Source organism: Mus musculus, chromosome 11, assembly GCF_000001635.26.
Source record: "Mus musculus strain C57BL/6J chromosome 11, GRCm38.p6 C57BL/6J".
Taxonomy (NCBI): Eukaryota; Metazoa; Chordata; class Mammalia; order Rodentia; family Muridae; genus Mus; species Mus musculus.
In genome coordinates, this window is record NC_000077.6 from 81,920,330 (window position 1) to 81,947,030 (window position 26,701).

Here is a 26,701-nt window from a genome sequence, read left to right on the forward strand (position 1 = left end):
AACAAAAAAAAACCTCATATTACTAAGATGTAATTGGTCATGATATAGCAGGATACTTGTTTATTTTGGAAGACTTATCAGAATATTATCTAACTTTTCATTATCGTTCATGAAGCTGTAAAAAACTGTTTTCTTATAATGTCTTTTCTGCGGCATGGTATCAAGAGTCTGCTCCTGGAATGGGCTAAGGCATGGATAAAATCTGCAGTTACTATTACAGTTTTACAGGGCACTTGGCTTTTCACGAAGTAATGGGTTTACCAAGCTCTCTAAACCTTTGAGAAAATGTGTTTTTCATGAGTTATTATTTTCTGTTTTCTTGTCTTCCCTTTTAATTTCTGATTTGATTCTTACTGTTTTCTTTTATCATTTTGGGTTATGCATAATGTCCTCATTTTTTTTTTTTTTTTTGCTGGCCTTCATAATAAAAACTTAGATCATTAGTTTTATACCTTTTTCCTCATTGTAAACGATCAATGCTCACATCACCGTGACCCGGTCCCCACATAGAAAAAACCAATAATGACAAAATTATGAAAATAAAATTCAGCAAAAGGCATGCTCCGACATTCTCTGCATCCATTCTCCTGTGATGTGACTCTTCCCAGTTTGAAGCTGCTTGAGTTCTGTGTGTGTTTATATGTGCTTGTGCATGTGTATTCTGAACATTTGGGGAGTCTCTCATGCTTACTTACATCATAGGTCTCTGACTACCTCGGCATGGATTCTGAGAAAACACGCTGAGATCACAAATGCAATTTTCAATTTTATGCACTGACATCAACATGGTTTTCCGTATGGTCCAGTTTTGTCAGCATGTTTGTTCTCTGTGACATCTCTGTTCTGCAGTACTTGGATATTACCAGATAATCCAGAACATTTCTAGAGCTTTCATCACCTGTGAGGACAACAATATTCCACATCATAGAAGTCATCAGTTTCCAGTCTCCTGCTGAAACTTGGGATGAGATTCAGGGCACTCACTGTTTTAAAGCATCAATCTACAGATACACAATGTCCACCAACCAAACTCTGTTGGCAAAGCTGACTTGGTCCTTTGTCAGCATGCTGTGATCTTCTCAGTATAGAGTCACTGATAATTTTTTTCTATTTCACTTAATAATCACCGTATGGGAGATACTTACACCATGTTATTTCATCAGACCCAAACACTTCCTCGATTTGGTATCCACTGACAGTGCTTGCCTAACCCATGCTCACCATGAGAGCACCAAAATGGTTTTTTAATTCTAGCTCTTCCTACATAGTGAGCAGTTAGATACAACATTCTACTGCAAGCCAGAAGTAAGAAAAAAAAAGTCTGTCTATCATATGCTAAGTAGCATCTAGGTGTCTATCTACCTACCTATCTATTGTTTATCATGTATCAATTATCATCTATCATTTATTATCTACCATAATCAATCAACTACATCATCTATTTATCATTTATATATGTATCTTCCTACCATCTCTCTTGTCTGTATCAGTATCTAATATCTGATAGAGCAAATCTCTCTCGGATGAGTACTGATTCAAAAATACTGACTTTCTTCCTTGGTTTATCATCACTACTCACCTATTTTAGTGCTCAAATTGTTCTCGTTAGTCATTTGTCACTTTTTGGACTTGGCTGCCACGTCCTTGGGGCACCTTCACACCATTTTTAGCATGCCTCTTTTGTTATTATTTCTTTTCTGCATAACAAGGTATCCAGGCTCATCTTTTATGCACTCGGTTCCAGCCCTGGAATGAACCACTTTCCTGAGAAGTCCTTGTTTGCTTAAGTGAGAAACGGTTGCAGGGACGAAAATATAAAGTGTTAGTCGTACTTATTATTCCTGGTATATTTGCATCCTTGGCTTTTTCAGCAAGTATTACAAGGAAATGCAGGCTTGGTCTGTATCTATGCCGACATGCACATTCACAATTCATATGTGCATATGTGTGTGTGTGTGTGTGTGTGTGCATCAGCACCATGGAATGCTCACGCAGACGTGCAGCTGGCATGCAAACATATCTGTTCCTATGTCCAAAGCATCACTTTCAACACACCTGCCATAGATTCTTCCACAACTTTGTCCACCCATACTGTATGTTTGCATGTCTTCTTTTACACTGAGAGACCTGATCCTCAAGAGCATCAATATATTGCACCTTTTGTATAATCTATGTTTTGTTTTGACTAAGGCAGGGCTTTGCTATGTTGCTGAGGCCAGTTCAACCCTCACACTCCTATCCCCAGAGTGCTAGGATTACAGGCATGCACAGCGGCTTCTGTTCACTTAAATGGATGTAAAATAGACTCAAGTTGCTTCACCCACACTAGCATGTTGAGCACATGAGCTGGGAAGGGCTCATGAGTTATTTTCAATAATCCTACACAACTCCATATTGTCCCAGACTGAAGTTAGTCACATTCTGTGTTCACAGGCTCTTGGAATAGTTCCTCCTTTGTGCCCTTCCTGCTAGCTATAGTATTAACTTAAAATAAAATCGATCCATTTATCAGTCTTCTTTCATTTTTAGGGTTTAGAACCCTTTGCATTATTTTTCTTTAATTTTTGAGTGTATTAAGATTTTGTTTTGTTCTGGAAAACTTGGTTTCTTTGTGTAGCCCTAGCTGTCCTGAAACTCTTTTTGTAGACCAGCCTGGACGCAAAACCCATCTGCCTCTGCATCCCAAGTGCTGAGACTATAGGGGTGTACTACCAAACCATGCCTTGTGACATTTTATTCCCAGTGTCAAACATTTGAAATATAACTAGAAAACAGGAAATATAGTTGGAAATGTGGCATAATTAGGAGAGTATCATTGCTTCTATGCTTTTGCATGCTATCCTCTTCTCTCAATGCATATCTTGCCTGTGTGGTTTCACAGCTTCTTAGTCTGTCTCCTCTTCCCCTGGAACACTAAGTTGACATGCCTGATTTTTAACCACAGCCCCGCCCGCTTTCATGCCACAAGCCCATCTGCACTATGCTGTCTCATCAGTGTCTCTTTGAAGTCAGTCTGCATTCATTCAGAAAAATCCCTAGCATTCATTTTTTGACAAATGTGTAATCCCCAGTTGAGTGCCTGGGCCTTAGCTTTTTCCTGAAAGATTTCTCTGCTTGAACTTTTAGGCATTCCTAAATAATTGTCACCTTAAAATGATGCTACAACAAAAATCCTATTGATGCATCTTTCCCTGCAGTCGTAAGGACCCTCAGAAGCACACCTCGCATGTTGTGGCGTCGAATTGCCTTTGGTTTTGTGATATTTTATAGTCCCCCCCCCCCCCGTGTTTTTGATACACGTATTATTAGCAATGTACCACTTAATTTCTGAATATGTACTTGTTGTATTGCTGTCTAAGTTAATCATGCCATTTTCGAAGGCTCTACAAGACTTCAAACTTTTAAGACGCCTTGCACTAGCTTGTGGGATCTATGCTGCACGAGCACCCTTGAATAGCTTTCTGAAGTGTGTTGTCTGTTCTAGAAATGTCAGCTGGGGCAGGACAGCTCACTGTGCCCTTGGATCTTCTGCTTCACTACTGAGAATCAGATGTCTCATCCATGACTAAGAAGGCTGTTTAAACTCACTCTAACTGTGGGCATGTCTATTTTCCCTTGAAGCACAGTCAATGTTGTTGTTGTTTTTCAGTGTATTTTGAAACCCTATGGTTAAGTGCATATATTCTTAGATTTATTATGACTTCCTGACTTACTGACCTATGAATATTAAAATATGTTCAGGCTGGAGAGGTGGCTCGGCTGTTAGAAACATTGACTGTTCTTCCAGAGGTCCTGAGTTCAATTCACAGCAACCACAGAGTGGCTCACAACCATTTTGTAAAGTGATCAGATGCCCTCTTCTGGTGTGTCTGAAGAGAGTGACAGTGCATTCACATAATAATAAAAAGTAAATCTTAGGGAAAAAAACATGTTTAATTTGTCCCTAATGATTTGTATCTTAAAATAAATTTTGTCTGGCATTTTTTTTGGCCTCTTTGTCCTAGTTCATAAGATCATATGGAAGACCCTTTTTATTTTAATGATTGAGTGTGTGTTTTCATGTGGGTGTACATGCACATGTATGTGCTTATATGTGGAATTTAGAGATCAATGTGTATATTCATCCATCATTCTCCACCTTAGTTTTTAATTAACTTTTGTTTTAGACACTTCCACAGAATGCAACCTTCCACCCTCTCCTATCTCCCTGTCTTCGCTATCTAAGCTCCTCCACCCCACCTCCCCAGATCTGTCCCTCACATTCCTATCTACTTGCTTGGTTCTATGGGTAGGCCATTAAGTGTTACCAGGACCATTTGTATGTCTGTAGGTTGGAGCTAACTGCTAGATGCTCTCAGTAATAGGGTCAAAACTGAAGATGACGATTCCATTTTTTTGTGAGCTCCTCCATCTTTCATGGCTGTTCAAACATGACATGACAGGGCCAAACTTGTGTGGGCAGATGCAGGTAACCGTAGATGCTGTGAGTTAATGATTCAAATGGTTACAATGAGTGCACGCCATGGCATTTCCCAGCCTTTCACCCTGTCATCCACCTCTTACCCCCTGCCTTCTCTTTCTCAATATTCCCTCAGTGTTAGATGGGTGGTATAAACATATTTTTTGAGATGAGGTTTTTCTGAACCTTGAGTTCATTGATTAAGCTAGACTATCTGGCTAATGAGCTCTGGGAATCTGCATGTCTTGTCTCTACAAGCACTGAGGATACATACATACATACATACATACATACATACATACATACAAGCTTAGGTCCTCATGCTTGCATATCAGATGTCTTAGAAATGAGCTGTTGCCCCAGACCCAGATTGTATGGAATTTCTTTTTCATACTTTTTGCTTACAATCTATTCTTCCTACTTTCAACCTGTATCTCAACCTTCCAAATGTGGATTCCGTAAGGATAATGCATGGCTGAGTCTTGTCTCTTTAGCTTTTCTGATGGCCTCTAAGGTGTGTGCTCTCTTTCTTCTGTTCAACTTTGTGCATGCTTCTCCAGGATTATCCATGTTGGTTATGCATATAGCTCTAGTCCATTCATTTTCACAGTAGGTGTAAGCCAAAGTCTATTTTCACATTCTGCCATTGACAGACACTTAATTTGTTTGTATGTTTTATGCATGCTAGCAAAGGCACAATGTACTCTTCTTTACATGTCTTCCATGATTATGTGTGCTCCAGGCAGATATAGTGTGAAAATTCTGGAACTTAGTATGCACAATTTATTTATCTTTAATATGTAACCACTCACTTATATGACAGAAATCAAAATAGTTTTGCCAATTTATGTTCATCAACCATGGCTGAGAGTTCTTGCTGATCAAAACCTAAAACTTAGTAATGTTATTCACGCACACAGATACACATTGTTCTTGCTATCAGACAGGTTTAGGTAGAATGTCATTGCTGTGTAGATCTGCATCTTCTCGTGTGTGGCTTGGCTTTCAAGCCTTCCCCTGAGGCCTGATCATTCATATAATTTACTTTTACTTTTTTTAAGTTGAGAAACAAAATCTTATATACATCAAATGATTTCTTCAAAATCTCAGAGCTCTAATAAGGTTAGACACAAATCCATGGAAAATAATTTCTCAGGGTATGTCACTTTGTGTGCACATGAATGTGCACAGATGCATCTACCCAGCAATATACATTTTATGACTAAGTCAGTGTTTCAGTTCATGTCTGTGTGTCGTGTGCCCACATGTGTGGGTATGTGCATGATAAACATTCGTGAAATCACAAAGGCTTGAAGTTTCCAGGGTCATCTCCGAATAGCTATCATGTTTGAGGTCAATCATCTCCAACATACCTCAATCTTCTCTCAAAAAAGTAAAAATAAAGGATAAATCTAGAAAACTTTGAGGAGACATCATGAGAAGAGTCCATCACCCTATTTATGATGTAGATTTACCAGGGAAACAAGTGAGCATGAGCACCCAGCCAGCCCACTGCAACCACTTTGTTCTTGCTCTAAGGCTTCTTTCTAGGGTTGTCTGAGCAAGAGAAGACCCAGAGCTCTGGTCTAAGCCATACCCAGGAACAACTCTGAGAAACAAACAAACAAACAAACAAACAAGAAGAATCCTCCATTATCTTGTTACCAGGGAAACAAAGCTCCTCCTAGCTCTGCTGGCCTTGCCTACTAAGTCCCTCCCAATGCCCTACCTCTGCCTCTATGCTACTCTGCCTGGGGACTGCTCATTAGCCTGGGATTAGCAGCTGTGTCTGCAGAGGACAAACAAAGCCCTAATGCCCAGGGCTGTAGCTTCAGAGAACTGACTTGGGAAGTGAGGCTCAGCTGCCTGAGTGCCAGGCATATGTCAAATCCAATTTGGGGAGAGGATCTTGTTAAGCCTCCTTATCAGATGACAAGTCCTCCTTAAAAAGAAAAAGATCATCAGTTAAGAAGGTTTGCAATGTCTACCAGACACCCAGGCTCAGGTCAGACAGTGTCTTCCGTCAAGCCCAGGTCTTTCACATGCCATCCACCACTTGGTTCAAGGGGATTTGATTAGTCAGAAAAGGATTATGTATAAGACTAATCAGTCTTTGCCCTTCAAAATAGTTGTGACTCATTACGGTGACCCTACAGCTGAGCATCTACCTAAGTAAAGACCTCAGGGATGCTTTTGATTCTCATTCCATTTCCCTTTCAGAATTATAAGCATGGAATGTATATACCAAAGCACGGTGCTTGGAAATTCACTGCAGCATAGCACTCTTATGTCATACTTATGGAGTTTCCCAGACAGGAAAGCAGGGCTAAGGTTTATGGTATCAGTCATAATGACTCTTCCATCCATGTTCTAAAGAGAGAAGAATGTCATCCTCCTACTAATGTTGCATTTCCAACCTTTGACCCACTTTATTGTTTCCATTTCATAGGTGAGGAAACGAGAATGTCAATGTAGGGTCATTTCGATAAGTGAGAGCTTACACTCAAGCCCAGCCCATCTGTTTTGGATTCCCTGTTTCTTCCCTTATAAAACATAGACCCTGGAGAAGAAGTTTGTGCATGTGATTCTCCAGTGAAGCACTGATCATAAGAGCAAAAAAGCGCACAGCCAAAGTGGCTCATAAGAGGAGAATGTTCTAGGAAATTACCTCAATAAATTAGTTTGCCAGATAATAAATGAAATTTCAAGATTATTTAGCAATATTGGAAGAGAGTGTGTTATATAACATTCAGTTGAGGAAAAAGAATGTAGTCTAGGGAGATAATGGGGGCTATTGATGGCATAAAATGGAGAATGGGAGGGATGTGGGGCAATGCAGTCAATATATACATACATGAAAACTTAAACAGGCACAGAATACAGATGCATTTCTATGCAACAATTAAAGCCATCAAGTGCACATTCACGTGGCAAAAGACTCAAAGGAACTTGACAAACAAAAGCCTTTTGAAATGGTATATAATAGTCACTAAAGGTGATTTTCCCAAACAGTCATAATTGCCATGAAATTGTATTTGAGGACAAGGCAGCAGCCTGATTGGGGAGGGGGGTGGAATAAACCCTGAGATATTCTGAAGGAGAAAGATCAACATTTTAACAGTTGCTCTTCCTTCTCACTCTATGAAACAAACTAAGCAATTTGATTTGTCATAACTGATCCTCTTGTCTTTTTCCTGTGAAAAATGGTAATGATATTAAACTCTGACTGTCCTTCCAGGGGACCAGGGGACAATTCCCAGCACCCATATGGTGAGTCACACACAACTGTCTGTAACTCTAGTCTCAGGGAATCGGGCACACTCATCTGACCTTCAAGGACACCAGGTACTCACATGCTGTGTCAACACGTATGTATACAGAACACTCATACACATAAAAGACTTTATTTAAAAGAGGGGGACATTGACCTTTAAGAATTATAATACCAGCTAAATAAATTTAGTACAAGTACAGATACTGTGAAAAATTAATTAATAAAAAATTAGATGGGTGTATCAGCAAATCGGCAAATAAATAAAATGCAGGATGATCCATCTCAAACTTCTTACACTTAGAAACTCTTTGGTAGGTTGTCAGATGCAAGGCTGAGGTGGGAGGAAGACATGTCTCATGATCTACTATATGTGTCCACAAGGCAGACAGGGGGCAGATAAGTAGGAAGAATTAACCCTTGTTTTCATCATTCTGAGCTTTAAAGTCGCCACAGAACAGGTGCTTCACAGACACTGAGTGCAGTCCTAGTCATCCCTGGGATCTTCAGGAAGCCATCATATGGAACTAACCTTCAAGGTAATCAGAAGATAAGACACTATTATAGCCTGGGCAGCGACTCCAGAAGCCTTAGAGAATAACTTCTCACCCCTACCCCATAAGACATTGTAACTTTGTGTGGGTGAGAATATTGAGAGAATGTTTCTTAGGTTGAAATATTACCAAAATTAGAGGTTGCCCTTGACAGGATGGGAACCTACTGAAATGTTTCTATGGTTTTATGACTGTACAGCTGGATTCTCTACATGTAGGGCCTCTCTCTCTGGAAAAATCTCTATGTCCCAAATCAAATCTAGGTTCAAGCTGACTGAGAAAAGAGATAGTCATGAGGCTATCTGGAGGCTACCTAGTGGTGATGGGTTTCCAGCCTTCAGTAGCACTCTGAGCCACAGAACCTTGGCTGGTGCATCTTCTGTGTTCTTGGCAGCAGGCCCTAAGTGAGTGCTTAGTTACTGGTGATCAGTTGTCTGGTGTGACAGTGTGCACTCAAGAAAAGAGGACCTCTCAGCTTCCAGGCATGGCCTGGTGGAAAAAGAAAGGTAGAGAAAGAATATCTCCAAGATCCACCATGTATCAATCACATAAGCATTAAGTAATCTTGAGGATTCTCCCTTCATCACCTGTCAGAAAATGATAATTAGCTATTGTGTTGGAAATGGAGAGCCTGAGGCTCCAGTCTTGGACTTAAGCATCTATTACCTATTCGTGGAATGCCTGCCACTCTCTAGGAACTACAACCACTGAACAGACTAAAGAATTAATCAGATGGTAGGCTGTGTCTTTCCCCTGCAAAGTGTGATCCTGAGGCTGCTCATCACATGCCATTCCCATGGCCAGATGTGCTCAGATCAAGATGAAATTGGCAATGCAGTTGTTCAAGCTGTCTTTTCCTTCTTGCATGCAATGAAAAAAATCTGATTTTCTGGATTAAGAAAGGATTTTGCACGATTGTGCTTTAAACCATTCCCTAGAAAAGCTCCTGGCTCATGGAGAAGGGAGACTGACCTGGCATTCACCAACTCAGAAGAGAAGGTTTCTTTCCTACTCTACACTGAGCAGAAAAGCTCTAGGGCAGGGCTGCAAGGATGTGGAAGAGGCTCTCAAACAAGGCAGCCCTTCTCTTCAAAGCTTAGGAGGTACAAAAGATTTGAAGAGAGAAAGATAAGTGTTCTGCCACGTGTTTGCTGTATGTTCCAGCACTCTTCCTAACTGCTGAAGTCACCACCTGTACAGAAGACGGAAGGACGCAAAGTGAATCAAGTATACATTATAACTAGTCCAGTGCCTGCTACCTAGCATCACTCTTTCCTCCACAAGGAATCTTTGTTGAGGACAGCAAGCATTTGATGGAATCTCCAAAAGCAGGTGACAGGCTCAAGTCATGATCCAAAAAGTAGAGACATGGATAAAGCCAAGGTCATTCCCTAGAGCTCACAGGAAAATATCTGAAAATGTCTGAGCACTGTAGGAAGGAGAAAGACCAAAGAAAGAGAAAACAGACAAGTCAGTTAAGACACATACATCTAACAGTTCCTGGGATAATTTGGCAATTCTGTTCAACTCTGACTTTACCCTCAAGGACAATCACTAATGTGCACAATATGCATGCTTTGATCATTGTCTTGGAAAATTGGTCACCTGAGCAATCTCAAAGAACCTCATACAACAGTTAGACTTCCTTCCACTGGGTGTATTTCATTGATTAGTCACTCCCCTTATGAATCAGTAGATTAGTCTGTGCCCCATTCATTCTGCTCCAGTTTTAACCCTCTTCTCATTCGGCTCTCCTGAGAACCCCAACCCATACCCTATTATGCTGCCAGTGGTGAACAATGTTCTGCGTTGTACTCATCAGTCTCTTAAAGTAACTACACTCTGTGACCATGCCTGTCTTTAGGAAGCTTGAACATTTTTCTTTTAGTACACGGGAAGTCATCTTTTCCAATCAATCAGGAAGACTCTGAATGAGGCTTACCATAAGCAGCTATTCAGTGCCTGGGTGAGCATTTCTCGTGACTGGAAGCTGCTACCACTCAAACCAACCATTCTATTTAGACCCTCATGCTGAGTGTAGTTTTTCTGTGGGTGATGGGTACATAACAACCATTATCTGGCAACTCATGTTGCTACCCATGTCTTTATTCATCCATCCATTAGCAACTTTCCCTCCATTGTCTTTTTTTTTAAATATCTCTTGAAGAAGTTCAAATATTGCTTATTCTTCCAAGACGGCGACTTTAAATTCCTTGATCTCCCCCACCCCCACCCCCAATAGCTGTTTCTGACCTTGTCCTCAACATGGCTTTCCTATTCAGAACAATTTTCCTTGTTGAAGATGACGTGAAGAATTTAACACACTGGGATATTATTCATATGTGTAATGTGTACTATTGATTGTCAGTTTGGTTGGATTACAACACACCTGGGATACTGGTAAAGCATGCTTCTGAGTGTTTGTGAGGGTGTTTTAGAAATAATTAACTAAGGGTGACAGACTAGCCTGGGTGTGGATGACACCACTCCAGACTCCGAGACCAATAGAAAAGGAGACAACCTACCAGTACAAGAATACACTCTCCACTCTCTCTCTCTCTCTCTCTCTCTCTCTCTCTCTCTCTCTCTCTCTCTCTCTCTCTCCTCCCTCCCTCCCTCCTCTCCCTCTACTTCCTAGTTGTCATGATGTGACATGCCCTTTCCACCATGATAGTCATTACCATAAACTGACCCTGCCCTAAGTTACCCCCAGCCTTGGTTTCTTGTCTGAGACAGGGAACAAGCCCTCTTTGCATAGCACTACAATGAGTGTCATGAGAGACTGAGCAAGCAAGAATGTCGTCTTTCTAGTGTGGCCTCACTAAGCCAGAATGTAAGCCATTTGACATTTGCACTTCCTCCTTACATGGGTCTGGGTGCCAGGAGAATTCTCAGGTAATCTGGGTTCCTAGAAAGCCAGCCTCCTTGAATGTCATGATTCTAAGTCCAGTTTGAGATCTGTTCTCCTCTGAGATCCTCTCCCCTGCCACAGAGACTCATAGACACACATGTACAACACTCTCCTCTAAGAATTCTTACAGTAACCCAATCACAAAAGAAGTCACTGGATATGCACTCACTGATAAGTGGATATTAACCCAGAAACTTAGAATACCCAATATACAATTTGCAAAACACAAGAAAATCAATAAGAAGGAAGACCAACATGTGGATACTTCATTCCTCCTTAGAATAGGGAACAAAATACCCATGGAAGGAGTTACAGGGACAACGTTTGGAGCTAAGACAAAAGGATGAACCATCCAGAGACTACCCCATCTGATCCATCCCATAATCAACCACCAAACCCAGACACTATTGCATATGCCAGCAATATTTTCCTGAAAGGACCCTGATATAGCCGTCTCATGTGAGGCTATGCCAGTGCCTGCCAAATACAGAAGTGGATGCTCACAGTCATCTATAAGATGGAACACAGGGTCCCCAATAAAGGAGCTAGAGAAAGTACCCAAGAAGCTAAAGGGGTCTGCAACCCTATAGGTGGAACAACAATATGAATTAACCAGTACCCCCAGAGCTCGTGTCTCTAGTGCATATGTAGCAGAAGATGGCCTAGCCGGCCATCATTGGGAAGAGAGGCCCCTAGGTCTTGTAAACTTTATATGGCCCAGTACAGGGGAATGCCAGGGCCAGGAAGTGGGAGTGGGTGGGTAGGGGAGCAGGGCAGGGGGAGGGTATAGGGAACTTTCGGGATAGCATTTAAAATGTAAGTAAAGAAAATATCTAATAATAAAAAAAAGAATTCTTACAGTAGCTTCCCAGTTTGTTCTTCCATCTGGTCCCCCCACCTTTTTTTTTTACTTTGTCTTACTAACACTTGTGAACCATACACCTGTCCAGCCATAAGCCCTGTCATGATTGTGAACTTCCTCAAGTCAAGATATATGGATAGCTAGTCTCCCAGGGTGCTTGACAGAGAGTGGGCACTAAGAACTAATACACCTTTAGCACAACACCTACATCGTCTCACCTGGATTCCCTCTCCAAATAATACTCAACCTACAGAATGGCAGGCAAGGTTGCCTCCTGCCCTGTACAGTGATTTGCTGTCCCTGAACTAAGGCAGTCCTTATTGTGGTTATTGTTGTTGTTGTTGTTGTTGTTGGTGGTGGTGGTGGTGGTAATGATGGGTTTTGAGTTTTGGGGGGGTTGTTTTGTTTTGTTTTGAGACAGGGTTTCTCTGTGTACCCTTGACTGTCCTGGAACTTTCTCTGTAGAGCAGGCCAGCCTTAAACTCATGGAGATACACCTACTTCTGCCTCCCGAGTGCTGGAATTAAAGATGTGCACTATCACATTGATCTATCAATGGTAGTTTTTGTCACAAAGCTTCTTGGTCTCTTTTTGGATAATCGTGGGGAAATGCATAACAATGTTCCAGGAACATGTAGGATCTAGCTACTTTCTAGAAGGCTCCCTTGTCATCACAGCAGAGACATGCACTCAACATACCTGAAGAACTAAATATAGGTTCCCCCATCTTTCTTCATCTACATATTCCTGCCACCTGTGCTTCCTGCTTCTCTCCAAATCCAGCAAGCATCTAACACACAGAGCTCTCTCTCTTTCTTCTTCTTCTTCTTCTTCTTCTTCTTCTTCTTCTTCTTCTTCTTCTTCTTCTTCTTCTTCTTCTTCTTCCTCTTCTTCTTCTTCTTCCTCTTCTTCTTCTTCTTCTCCTTCTTCTTCTTCTCTGATGTATGAGTCTGTCTGTCTGTCAGTTAGTTGGTTCCTCTCTGCATGTATGATTGATGCACATAATATATTGGTACCAGAATACTAAAGATTTGTGAGGCTGTGGGATGAAGTGAATTCATTTTCAATGTTAGAAAATATATGAATTTAAAATATCAGAGGATGGAGTGCAATCGGCTTTGTGTCCCAGCACCAGATGATGGATTGAAGTTCTAAAGCCCAGTGCCCTCAGAATGCAGCTTTAGTTGCCAACAGACTCACTGCAGATATCATAACAAGGTGGAATCAGACCTTGGTGGGCCCTTAACTCAGCATCACTGGTAATACCAGTCATGGGAGCATGCATGGAAAAATCAGCCACATAATAATGGGGGTACATATTGAAATGATTTGACTACCACCTGGGGAGATGCCCAAGGACTGCTGACATTATCAGAAGCCAGAATAAGCCAGGAAGGCATTCTTTTGAGGTTAAAGAGGGCATGGGACTCACCCAACACTGGTTTTGAATTGAAGCCTTTACAACTTTATGAAGACAAATTGCCATCATTTAAAGTGATCTAATTTGTGGTACTAGGGATGGTAACCGTAGGAAGCTACTGCCACCACCAGCCATCCAGTAGAGGAGGACTTGACCCATCATCCTTCTGCTCCCATAGCCAGCCCCTCTCAGTAACACTCCTCCATCTTGTCCTCTCACTGTTTTCTCTGACCTTAGCTCACTGCCACCCCAGGTTAAGTCTTTCTTTCCATCTGGAATACTAGAAAGGTTTTCCAGTGATCCTGCTACACATTTTAGCACCTCAATCTGCCATTCACACCTTAAGGGCCTTCTCAGACTCTCCACCCAATCAAGCCAAGCCCCTCCCTTCATAGAAATCCTGTGATGGCTATGGGGTCTCTAGGACACCCACAAGGAAGTCTTTGCTCCTTCACTTCAACATGAAGGCTTGAACTCTGCCCCTGGAATAACACCTTGCCCACACTCTCACACACTGTTTATTCCCAGTCTGTTGGAATATTTCAGCATACAGTGATGTTATCATATTTAAGGGATGTCACAGACTCTAGTTTGACCATCTTTGCATAACCAACTTTTATTCTGCTACCAATATTATCCCCAGGAAATTTTCTCTGACTCTTGTCCTTCCCACAATACCCTTCTCTGTACAGTTAGGAAAGTCGCCTAAGTCCCAGCATATTTCTACCATGACACTAAGAGTCTAGTGCAGGAGCCATCTCTGTTTCTTGTGTGACAAAAGTTGACATAGTCGCAGATTGGACACCCAACAAATAATTAGTTTTGTCTTTTTTTTTTCTTGTTGGGTTTAACATTCTTATCGTGAGAGTAGACAATATGCTAAAACTTCCATGCATTATCCTATGACTGCCCTATCACTGTTATCATCCTGATATTGATAAAGAGGCTGAATCTCAATAAAAGTGTATAAGTCCCCAACATGCACAGCTTGGAAGTGGCAGAGAAGAAGGTCCAGCCCAGGTAGGCAAATACCACAATCTGTCACAGTAGATGAAGGGCCAAGTCAAAAAACAATGGGGTCTCACAATTAAAAGGATCTCTGGGCAAATCGTCTGAATGGTTTTACTTGTTGCTTCCACACTGACTTGTTTCTTGGGGAGGAGAAAGATAAGAGGAGAGGAGAGAAGGGAGAAGAGAAGAGAGTAGAAAAGGAGAGGACCATTCTCCCCTCGTCCTTGGAGTCATGGTTCTCATCTATCACACTCAGCTATATGTGTCTGTGCTGAAGGCAGAAAGGAATGAACACAAGTGTTACAAACACCAACAGAGGCAAACTGGAAATTATGTTATCTTCCGAGCACAGAACAGAAAGCCGTAGCCGAGACTGTACCCTGAGCCTTATTTAGTGTGTAGTGGTGAATGGAGTCCTGGTAAGGGAGGCGCCCTTCACATTCACCCAACCCCACACCTTGTTGGAGGCAAAGACGAATTAAAAACACAAGCTGCTCAGAGAGAGATAAATCAATTTCCATCAGAGCAGTGCTTCTGACACCACCCTGACAAATCAATATCTTTCTCCATAATGGAGTCACTAAAGCTGCAACTAAGTCACCAGGAAACGCAAAGCAGCCTCATAAAGAATATCGCAAAGTGATAGAATAGCCAAATCTGAATTTCAATTATCCACCTTCAAGGGCACACTGATATCTTCAGTAGGGGAGTCCATCAAAACTTCATGGAGTCAGGTTTCACCACTCCCAGCTCATAGTTCCACTGGCTTCCAGACTTCCAAATTCTCCAAGCAGTTAGAAAATGATTAGCCTATGAGAAACACCTGGACTCCCCCCACCCAAACCAGGGCATAGCCCTCCCCACTGACCATAGCATACTTGTTCATCACAGCAGCTAATTGAAATGATGCTCTTCATTAGCACTGAAGCTGTAAGAGGTTCTATGCTTGCCAGGTTCCAGATAGGCATAGTGGCCTTGCATCAAAGTAAGAGGCCATGGAGATGAAAGAGATGGCCACCACCATTCAGAGCCCTGGTGGGACTCTTCCCAGGAAGATATCTCTTCCTAGACTTCCAGGGCATGACATCCAGCTCTCTGGACCTGCAGCCATTCTTGCTAGGCAGTGAATGGGGTGGCACATGTGCTCTGAGATTTACCTTGGTCACACATATACCTCTTGTTCTAATTTCTGAGTTGCTACGGCAGTGGCAATGGCTACACACTGTTGGCTGACAGCCAGAAAATACAGGTCCAAATCTGGCAGACATTCCTGAAAGTCTGGGTGCTCCTGAAAGCCTTGTCTTCAATACTGATGGGGTGGAACAGCTCTATCTTACCTCAGAGGCTGGCTACCTTACAAGTGACCCTCATGGAAAGTGTTCTGAAAACACTGTCATTTCATCTTCACAGCAAGTGACATGGGTGTTAGTCATGCCACTACTAAACAACTGAGAGAAATTCTTTTACCTTCCCAGAGGTCAGGTAAAAGAATGGACATGTGGGACAGCACCTAGAATGGTGCCTGGCACTTTGAGGATGCTCAGCTGGTATTGGCACTATGGTTTCTGTAATATTCAATACAAGACAGCTGAAAAACTGCCTCATGAGCCTGAAGCTCAATGGTCTGTACAGGAGCGTTTCAGAACTCACAGAACTACAAAACCTGCCCCATCTCACCCCCTCCAGTGCATTTTCCCTTGACTTGCCAAGGACCTGCTAAGAGGTATGTGATATTAATATCACCTTGCTGTTTAAATTCCTCACGTGGTTCTTCTCTCCCTTCTTGGTGAAGGCCTAACCTCTTACTGTTCATTAGCCAAAGCTCCCTTCCTCCAATTTGAACCTTTGCCCTCTCCCACCTCAGCTCCACACACAGCCAGACCAGCCTGCTGTAACAGAATGCCAGGCTGAGTTGACTCAAGAGACAGACATTCATTTTTCATAGTTTTGGAGCCTGACATCCAAGATTAGAGAACCAGCCTGGCCTGGCTTCCGGTGAGGACTGTCTTGTTAGTTTACAGATGGTTGCTCACTTGCTGTGTCCTCAAGTGGTGGAGAGGGAGGGGGTCCTAGTCTTGTTAGTTCCTGGAAGATGCTATTCTCTTTGGAACCTCTTCTAACCCTGATCATTCCTGGAAGCCTTTACTTCTAATACCCTAGAGAACATCTTACAGGTAGAAAGATTTGCTGCCCTCATGGTTTCAGAAGTTTCAAACCATCATGGCAGGCAGAGTGTAGAGGAACGGAGGCAGTTCAGAGGGAGGCAGCCAGGAGACAGAAAGGAGCAAATACAGATGGAGTGAGGGAATGATGTAGCCCTGTGGACATCGCTGCACCTAGGGTTTACCTCCTGATGATGCCACCACGCTATGAACCCATCAAATGATCATCTACGCATTAGATCAGAGCCCTCAGATCTAACCATCTCTGGAAACCCCTGAGACAATCCCAGAACTATGTTTTACCAACCTCCCAAATGCCACCCACTGCAATCAGATTAATCTTCCCATGGTGTTCTTGCATCAGGGGCTCAGGCTTCAACTCATGTTTGAGAGGATCAACCTGCAGTCATTGGCAGTTCCCAAAACTCTCCATGCCACGGCTCATATCTCTATATGTGTCTTATTCACACAGGCACAGGGCTCTTCTGTAGATCATCTCATTTGCACACAATTACAATGTCCTTCCTCTGTAAGAATTGCCTCCTCCAGGAAGCCTTCCCTGCACCCTAGGGTAGACTCAGTTTTCTTCCTCAGTGTCCCTGACAAGGCTTACATTTCCCCTGCACAACCTGGCACTCTCTCCCCCACTGTCTGTCACTTTGGCAGGATCCACTGGATGACAAGGCCTTGCTTGTACATCCCAAGCTGCTGGCACACAACACACACAGTATGAAAGGTTATCTTGTCTTTTTTTTTTTTTTTTTGAGTCACAGTGGATGGCAATGATGAAAGATCATAATCTTCTCCTTGACCAACAGCAGGTCTTAATGCAGTGCTGGGGACAATGCCAATTCCACAGAGTCATCTCTGACTAGTTTAATCCGGAAGGTGATATATTAAGGGATGGAAGGTACCTCAGGAGATCTCCAGGAGACTCAAAGACAAGTCTTCAAATGACTCTCAAGTAGCAGGTGGGTTCCTGGTCACTGCTAGACATCTCAGGCCCAGAAAACTTCAGCCCCTACTCCAAGCTGCATCAGGGACTAACATGATCTATGGACACAATGCTACCTATGTCAGAGATCAGGCAGAACACAAATGAGATTGGTTCATAATCTCCCAAGTACCAGACTCTGTAGTCATGCTGCTGTGTTGGGGAGATGCTTAGTTGTGAGCCGTGCATTGGCCATGACTGTGGGAACCTGTAGCCTTATCACAGCTCCAGTGCACAAAATATTGGCCCAGAAAGGAGCCATAAAGGACCTGGCCACAGAGTCTCTTTCCTAGGTGTGCTGGTTCAAGGGTACTCTACCTCTACTGAGGAATGATGTGACCAGAGGATCTGGTCAGGGGTGTGGAATGCATGAGAAAAGGTCCTCAAGCACTAGGTGTCTCCTCCCAGTTTTCTTCAACTGTAGACTGTTTTCCTGTCGACCACATGGCCATGTGAGTGTTTAGGGGTATCATGAGTGCTCTCTTAAGTTCTCAGGTTGGGTTTTCTGAATGAACAAATCAGAACACCTGTCTTCTCACACTTTGATGTGCATGTGAGTGGCTTGGGTATCTTAAAGGGCAGAGTGTGGCTGCAGGCTTGGCTGAGGCCTGGAATTCTCCACTGACCCCTCACATGACCAGTAAGGTCATGGTGGTTGGAAGGAAAGGAATCAGTCTACAGCAGAGAGAATATAGGAGGAGGCAAGGACCCTCCCCTTCTCATGCATCTGCATGCCCATGAGCAGAAATTCAGTCCTCTGGTCTTATCATACCTCAGTGGAGGTAGAGACTCTGAGGTAAAGATGATGTTGCTGCTCAAAGCGTGTGCTGAAAGCAAGCCAGCTTTCTGGAAAGCATGCATCCCTGCCAGGGGACACAGGCCTTCCCACATCATTCCATGCTCTGAGTTGAAGCAAAACAATGTTGCCGTGAAATCCAAGCCAGAGGGGCAGGGGCAGGATGGGGAATATCTTACATATGACTGCACAGAAGCCACAGTGTTAGTGAGAACTCACAGCTATAGTGCAAAGACAACCACCCAATGCCCACTAAGGAAGACACATGTATTTTCTATCACAACTAAACCATTTGTTCTCCAAGGCCAAAAAGACAACAACAAGGGAGAAGAGTCAGAACCCATCAAACTAGAGATAAGGACTGACAGTCTTAGGGCTGTCAATCTTAGGACTGCCAGTGTATCCTGTTGCCATCCTTCTGCCTTTCCCCTCTCTCTCTCCCACCTGCTGACCCTTCTGACTTCATTCTGAACTCTAGAAAGTGGAAGCTGAGGTCTTCTCTAAAGCCCCCTGTGATGGTTTGTATATGCTTGGCCCAGGGTGTGGCACTATCAGAGGCTGTGGCCTTGTTGGAGTAGGTGTGTCATTGTAGGCTTTAAGACCTTCATCCCAGCTGCCTGGAAGCCAGTCTTCTCCTAGCTGCCTTTGGAACAAGAGGTGGAATTCTCAGTTCCTCCAGCCCCATATCTGCCTGGACACTGCCATGCTCCTGCCTTAATGGTAATGGAGTGCTAAAAGCCAGCCCCATTTAAATGTTGTCCTTTTAAAAAAGTTGCCTTAATCATGGTATCTCTTCACAGCAGTAAAACCCTCACACACACACACACACACACACACACACACACACACACACACACACCAATTCCAGCTTGGTTTGTTGGAATTGTCTTCTTCCCTCCTTAGACTTATTCCTAAACTAGTCACGTAGCCATTAATTTTGCTTTAACATATGTGGCCAGAATCAAGAGTGAAGGCTTGGAGTTCAAGGTCTCTCTCAACCTAGACACACATAGTTCTCAGTGCGACCCAGCCAGGTCTGTGTCCTTGACTGTGCTGCCACTGCATATGCAATCCACTCTCTGAGGCTGTCACAGGTCAGTCCATAGAGAAGCAGAGATGAAATGAACAGAACCTGTGTCATTCATGGAAAAAAAAAAGCATGTGACTTGTATTAAGGAAAACGGGACGACTGTAACACAGGCAGGCAGTATAGTGTGGAGCCCGCTGAGCCTTTGCATATTGAACGGCCCAAGCTTTGTGCACAGGTGCCACGTCTCCTAGAACTGCATCCCAGCTCTACACAGTACGTGCCACCCGAATCTTTCTGAAGCATGTATATCTTCGTCTGTAAAAAGGATTGTCATAGTTCTATCCTGACACGCTGTCATGAAAGTTGAATGAGTGAGCTCACGGGGAGCAGAGAACACACCACCAGCAGGAACTTATATAATGATGACAACATTGTTTCTCCAGTGCCTGGCACAGGACCCTCTGCTCTACAAATCATGTGGTGTGTGTGCATGCATGTGTGCATGTTTACGTGTGCGCGTGCATGAGAGGTTGCAGACTTACACTACAGCACCTGCCTTTATCGGGTTCTATGAACTTGAACTCAGGTCGTCAAAGTTGTGCAGTAAGTGATTTACCCACTGAGCCATGTCCTACATAATCTCTGGTATGTGTATGCCCGGTGTGTATGTTGCATGCACATATGTGTACCATGCATGCACCCATTCGTGCTCCTGCAGAAGCCGGAGCAAAACAATGTTTATCTTCCTCTACAGAGCTCTGTCGTACCTATAGATAGTCTCTCAGTGAACCAGCAGCCTACTGTTTCAGCTAGGCCTTTGGCCTGTAAGCTCTCAGTATCTGTCTGTTTCCACCTCTAACAATGGCATTACAAACATAGCCAGCCATGCCTATCTCGATACATAAGTGCTGGGTGCTTAAACTTGGGTCTTTATGCTTGCTGAGCAAGCCATCTGTCCACTGAACCATCTCTCCAGCCCCATATAATCTTAGTGGATGTTTTTAAAAGGGAAGATTTATAAAAATAAGAAAGTGGAGAGGGACTTTCAGAACGGAAACTAGGAAAGGGGATAGCATTTGAAATGTAAATGGAGAAAATAGCTAATAAAAAAGATAAAAAGAAAAGAAAAGGAGAGAAAAACTGGAATTAGAGAGTCAGATTTGAGAGTAGTGGGCACACCTGCATCTGACAGAGATGGTTAGGTGAAGAAGGCAGAATCCCATACTCTGACTGAGGTACCCCTGTGATGCTGGTATGTCCAGACTGTGATTGATGATGGCATGACCACACTCACATCCCAGTGGCAAGTACCACTTGCTGATTTCCTCGGAACTTCCAGCAGAGGGAGCCTGAGGGGCTGGCATCAGAAGGTGAACCCAGGACAAGCACAGCCTCTCTGGACACCACTGTACTGCCCAGGGTCATCTCCTGCATGTCACCTGCTTCCTCCTGTAAACTACCCCTACTCAGTGTGATAGGAAGGGAGGAGGCCAATGGCCTATTTATGTCACTGCATGATCTCAACAAGTCCCTTAGCCTCTCAGGAACTTGGTTTCCTCCTCTGTAAACAGGGAAGGGACACAGGGCCTGCCCTGTTTACCTCACACTGGAAGGAGAAAGTGCAGAGGTAGAAGACATGCCTGAGAAGACAGTTCTCACTGTGGCCTCCAGAACTCTCTGAAGGCAAAGCATTTCTTGATGCCTTTCTTCTCCAAGCCCTCAGGGTACAGCTGGCTTCTCCTTCTTTTCCCCAGAAGAGCTGGGGAGAGGGTATGATGTCAGGTCTGCAGAAAGCACAGTCCAGGTCTAACTCATTCGAACTGCACATCAGAACTCCCAGCAGAGCCTTTAAAATGCAGAATACTCCAATCCTGTTACCAGAAGACCTGACTCCACTGGAATGAAGAAATCAGTGTTGGGAGAAAGCACTACCAAGAAACATACTCTAGGGCCACTCTGACCCGTGTTCTAAGAAAAAAAAAGTCAAGGCATTCAATGGAAGGAAAATAGGTGTCCAGGGGTGAGTAACATGTGAAGAGACTGGGGAAACTGTTGCAGAGATCATGAGACTGGCCTGGACGTGGGAAGCTGAACAGACTTCCACCCAGTGAAGGTGGATGGAGAGAAAGGCCACGTGGTGACAGTGAGTTTTGGGTGGAGGAGGAGGGCATTGGAAGGCAAGCCTTTGGGGGAAGCAGTGCATTGGAGGTTTGACTTGTCCCATGGAGCACTGCAACCTGAGCCTGGATATGCAGGCTGGGGGGCAAGAGAGTGTCACTGTCTGATTAAGCATCGCCTGGCACAGTGGTGACTGTGTTTTGGATAGGGCATATTGACAGTAGGAATTGTGGGGGACCAGAGAGAGAGAGGAGAGAGAGAGAGAGAGAGAGAGAGAGAGAGAGAGAGAGAGAGAGAGAGAGAGAGAGATATGCTAGGGAAGAAATGTGTAGAACAGCGATTCTGAGTCAGCCACAACCCCACCCTCACCCCCCAAGTTCTAGAGATGCAATGTCACATGTTGTCAGCTGAGCTCCCTCCCCTAGCCACAGGGAACTATAAATAGCCACACATGAAGGTCTACCCCTGGCTCAGCCTCAGAGGCTGAAAGGGCACAGAAGCCCTGACTCAACCCTGCTACTCAGCCAACTGTCCCTGAGGAAAGCCACCCCATAGTTCCCTAGCAGCTCAGGATATGCAGGGATGGCTCACCATTGGCATCTACTAGTGAACCTGCCTCCTGCTTCTGGATCTCCTTGGAGATGTCCCACACACTGCCACAAAAGCAAGTGAGAATCTTTCATCCTACAGCCTTGGAGATCTCCTCTTTAGTCACACTACTGAGGACCAGGTATAGATGAAGCCCTGAGGGCACGGCAATCAGGAGCTAAGCTCTCGAAAGCTGAGCAGGACCAACCAGCTGGTTAGCTTGGTTCTTGCCTCTCTACCAACCTCTAGGGATGTTTAGGAACTCCAGTTCACTCAGTGACACTTCTAGAAACTTTGATGTCCATTTGTGGATGCTGTCATGGAACCCATGGTAGGGCCTCCTTCCTGTCTTAGTTTCTATTGCTGTGAACTATTGCTTAACATCATGACGATAAGCATCTCGAGGAGAAAAGGGTTTCTTTCATCTTACAAGCTCAACTGCAGGGAGTCAGGGCAGGAATTCAAGGCAGGAACCTGGAGACAAGAGTTAAAGTAGAAGCTGTGGAAGAATGCTACTTACTGTCTGGCTCCCATGACTTGTTCAGTCTACTTTCTTAAAGCACCCAGGACTACAAGCCTAGGGATTGTCACTGCCCACAGTGAGCTGACTCCTCCTACATCATCATCAACCAGGAAAACACACCACAGGCTCGCCTATAGGCCAATCTAGCAAGGATATTTTCTCAGTTTGGGTACCCTATACCAAAATGACTCTTCCTTGAGATGAGTTGACTTAAAACTGCCAGCACACTACCCATGAATTTGATCTTGTGTTCTCCAAGGAACAGAGGTGTCCTCTACAAGTAACATGCATCCAGGCAAAGATGAAGTCTGGCCAGTGATTGCTGGGATCTTACTTTTCCACTCACTGGAGTATAATTTTAGAAAAGTCAGATAGGGGATAAAGAGATGGCTCAGCAAGTTAAGAATGCATCCACGTTAGGTTTTCAGTACTCACATCAAGCAGCTCGTAATCAACTACAATTCTAATCCAAGATATTGACGCTATCTTCTGGCCTTGGAGGACATCACACACACACACAGACAGAGAGAGAGAGAGAGAGAGAGAGAGAGAGAGAGAGAGAGAGAGAGAGAGAGAGAGAGGAATACGCACACACATACACACACGCATGTAGATACACACACACACAACTGTTAAATGTCATGTAGCTTCCTCAAGCTTAAACTTCCTCACCTGCATTCACTCCAGCCTTCCTTCTACTGTGGCTGTTAAGTCGGGTTGCAGGGTGCACCAGTGCACCCTGTAACCCATGAACACTCAGGAGAAAGCAGCCACGCTTAAACTGGCCCTCTGGAGATCAGGCATGGCTCCCTCACACCATAGTCTCTTTCTGGAAGGGGCTTCAGCACCCCCAAATCCAATCCATCAGGGGCCTGACTAGGTCACTTCTATTTAATGACTTGCCTCCTTCCTTCATCGTGAGAAGAGAACTACCAAAGTTTATTGTGTCTTAGAAGCCAGATTCTGTGCTGGACATCCGTGATCTGACTTAATTCAGTGTTCCTACTAACCCGACACAGACATATGGTGAGATATAAATATATGTGATTTATTTCTATCTTTTTTTAGAGGCAATGAAGGGATATGAACCCAGCTTCTCTGCCTGCAAAGGTCTCACTCTTTCTCCATTATTTTCTGCTTATCTCTTTTATGTCACAAGGCAAGGGAATGTTTTTCTGTGAGCAGGGACAGGCAATATTGTCACCACCGCTTTCCTCTTCTCTTCTCCACATTCCTGCTAGCCCTAGTGCCCTGGATGTGGGCCTGGGGCAGCGCTCCATGGAATTGGAACCGAGACTAGGTGTGTGCCCCTAAAACCATTCCTGGCTCTGGGCTGGGGGACAGATGCCCAGGAGGTTGAGTTCCGCATGTGTGGCCACAGGCAGGGGCACCAGAGGTGCCAATGAGCCTTGTGCCCACCTGGCTGAGGGAGTCTGCTAAGGCTTGGCACAGCAGGTGAAGCCATTCTTGTGAGTAAGCTTAGGGGGCTCATCGTTTCTCCAGGTCTCAGGATGTCATCAGAAGGCCTCCTGCTGTGTGCCAAGTAATTTCTCCCACAAACCACACTTGTTCACATTTGAAAACAAGCCTGCAGCATAGGGGGTTCATTTCACTCTACGGATAAAGCTTTCGTTCACAATCAGGGATGATTGCTCTTTAGGAGATGCTAGGAAATGTCTGGAGACATTTCTAGTAGTTAGAACTTCGGAAAGGGAGGGTCACTGACTAAGGCTGCTTTTAAGAATGCTGCCACGCACAGTACAGCACCCATCACCAAGAACTATCCACCTCAAGTTAGTTTTCAGTGTTGAAAATCAGATGGATAAAAAGGCTGATTCCCCCAGCCTAGGCTCAGCTTCCAGAACCTTATTCTCTGATTATGAGACTAGCCCCCTTTCTTCATATCTGCAGTGTGGGAGACCATTTCAACCAGCCCCAAGGAAATGGTTAAGAGGAACAGGACAATGATCCTTCCAGTCTTCAGAGATGGGGCACATCATGCCACTGGATGCCCTGTCTGCACAAGCCTCTGCAAAGCTCCCTGGGTAAGGTTGTAGTTGGGCTCAGAGGGGAGGGATTTGTGACTCCTTTGCATTTACAATTTGGAAACACTAACTCCTTCTGTGGTCTTCCTCCCAGGCCTAGGCATGCCATCCCTCTTTAAGCACTAATGGCCCAACTCATCTATAGAATACCTACCATGCTTTCTTACTCTCTTTCCAGAACTAGTAAGCCAAGTTGCATAGTCTGTGTCTATCTGAGAGGTTGGGGGAGGGGGCAGGGAGAGAGAGAGAGAGAGGAATATGAGAGTAACCATGGCAAAGATGAAGAAGGAAAAGACTGCACCACCTGGGCCATGGAGATGGCACCAGCTAGGCCATGGGTGCCATGGGCACTTAGTATGGGACTCAGCTTTGAGTCCACTGAGAAGTTAATGAATGACCTAAGCATTTTCTCAAGGCCAGTGCACACTAAGCACCAAATCAGCTAAGCCTCCATTAACTCTGCTCCCAATATTCCTTAGATGCAAACTTGGAAAAGATTAACAGTCATTCCTGGGTCAGGTTCAACTCCTAGGTCTAAAACGGTAAGACCCCTGACTCTGTTTCTAGGTATTACCTCCCCGAGGGCTTCTGCCCATGGCACTAATTCAGTAACCCTGGCAACAAAGTATCCTACCTAGAACTCAGCATCCTAGCTAGTGAGGCTGCTCTGGACAATAATATGTCAGCCAAGAGAGACAGGCAACTGTGAAGTTCAAAGTCCCAAAGTGCAAGGCTTGATAGAGCTCCACAGCAACAGAGGATACATTGCTCAAAGTTAAGGTTCCTCTTTGTCAGAGATATTAAGAAAGCCCTTGGTTCATGATTCCAAGGACAGAACCTCACAATTGCTGAGTTTGAGCCAGCAAACGTCAACTAGGTGTCACCTAACTAACATCCCAAGAACTACATTTTCTTATGCCTATGGCCAGTTACTCACTGGCAGGCCTTCTCTGGATGCTGGGCTCCTGGATGGAGGAATATGACAGGCACAGAAGATGACTTTGGGATAGTTGAGAACCAGGTTTAGAGGAAGCATCACTGTGATAAAACAGTCAGCAAACTCAGGTAACTGGCTTTTTTAGCCCACAGTGTTCAACCTTGAGTAAGCATTAAGAGTAACTTAGTAGGCCTTTCAGTGGTTAAATTTGATATGCAACAATAATGGTTATCTGTAGGGCACAGTGTGGTATTTTGATACTTGCATACTGTATGTGATATCAGAAATCACCTTAGACACTGATCATTTCTTATTTGTTGATAATAATCAAATTCTTCTCTCCTACCTATTTAGAAATACATTGTTATTACCAACTGTAGTCATTCTTCTGTGCTATTAAGTATTAGAAATTACTCTTCCTGTGTAACTAATTATAGCTGTTAACCAACCTCTCCCTAGCTTTCCTTGTTTCTAGTCTCTTCAGCCTCTGGTAGCTATGGTTCCAGTCTATGAGACCAACAGTTTTGGTTCTACATATGACTGTGACAACAGGTTGTTTGTCTTTCTGTGTCTGGTTTATTTCACTTAGCACAGTGTCTTCCAGCTTCATGTATATATCTCCAAGATTCCTCCATGTATACAGACTACAGTTTAACTATTCCTCTCAAAGAATAGCTGGATAGTCAGACTTCAGTCCAGATACCTCTGTACCTCTGGTGGCAAGTAGATCTCTCTCTCTCTCTCTCTCTCTCTCTCTCTCTCTCTCTTTCTCTCTCTCTCTCTCTCTCTCTCTCTCTCTCTCCATCTCTCTCTCTCTCTCCATCTCTCTCTTCTCTTTTTCTTTTTTGTTGTTGTTTTGTTTTGTTTTCTATTTTGCAGTTCCCCGAGTGATTCCAACACACAGCCAAGGTTGGACATTTCAGATGCAAAGCTTGCCTCCACAGTTTAATTCTCTTAGTGGATGATGGTGGGAGTACTTTCCTACCTGAAGCACTGTCTACATCCTATAGGAATTGACAC

General features: G+C 43.9%; 1 protein-coding gene across 1 annotated transcript in view; it reads right to left on the minus strand.

Annotated features, from left to right (window-relative positions):
* Asic2 (acid-sensing (proton-gated) ion channel 2) overlaps positions 1 to 26,701 on the minus strand; it is a 1,088,234-nt gene that overhangs the window by 1,040,167 nt on the left and 21,366 nt on the right. The gene's annotated exons all lie outside the window — the stretch shown is intronic.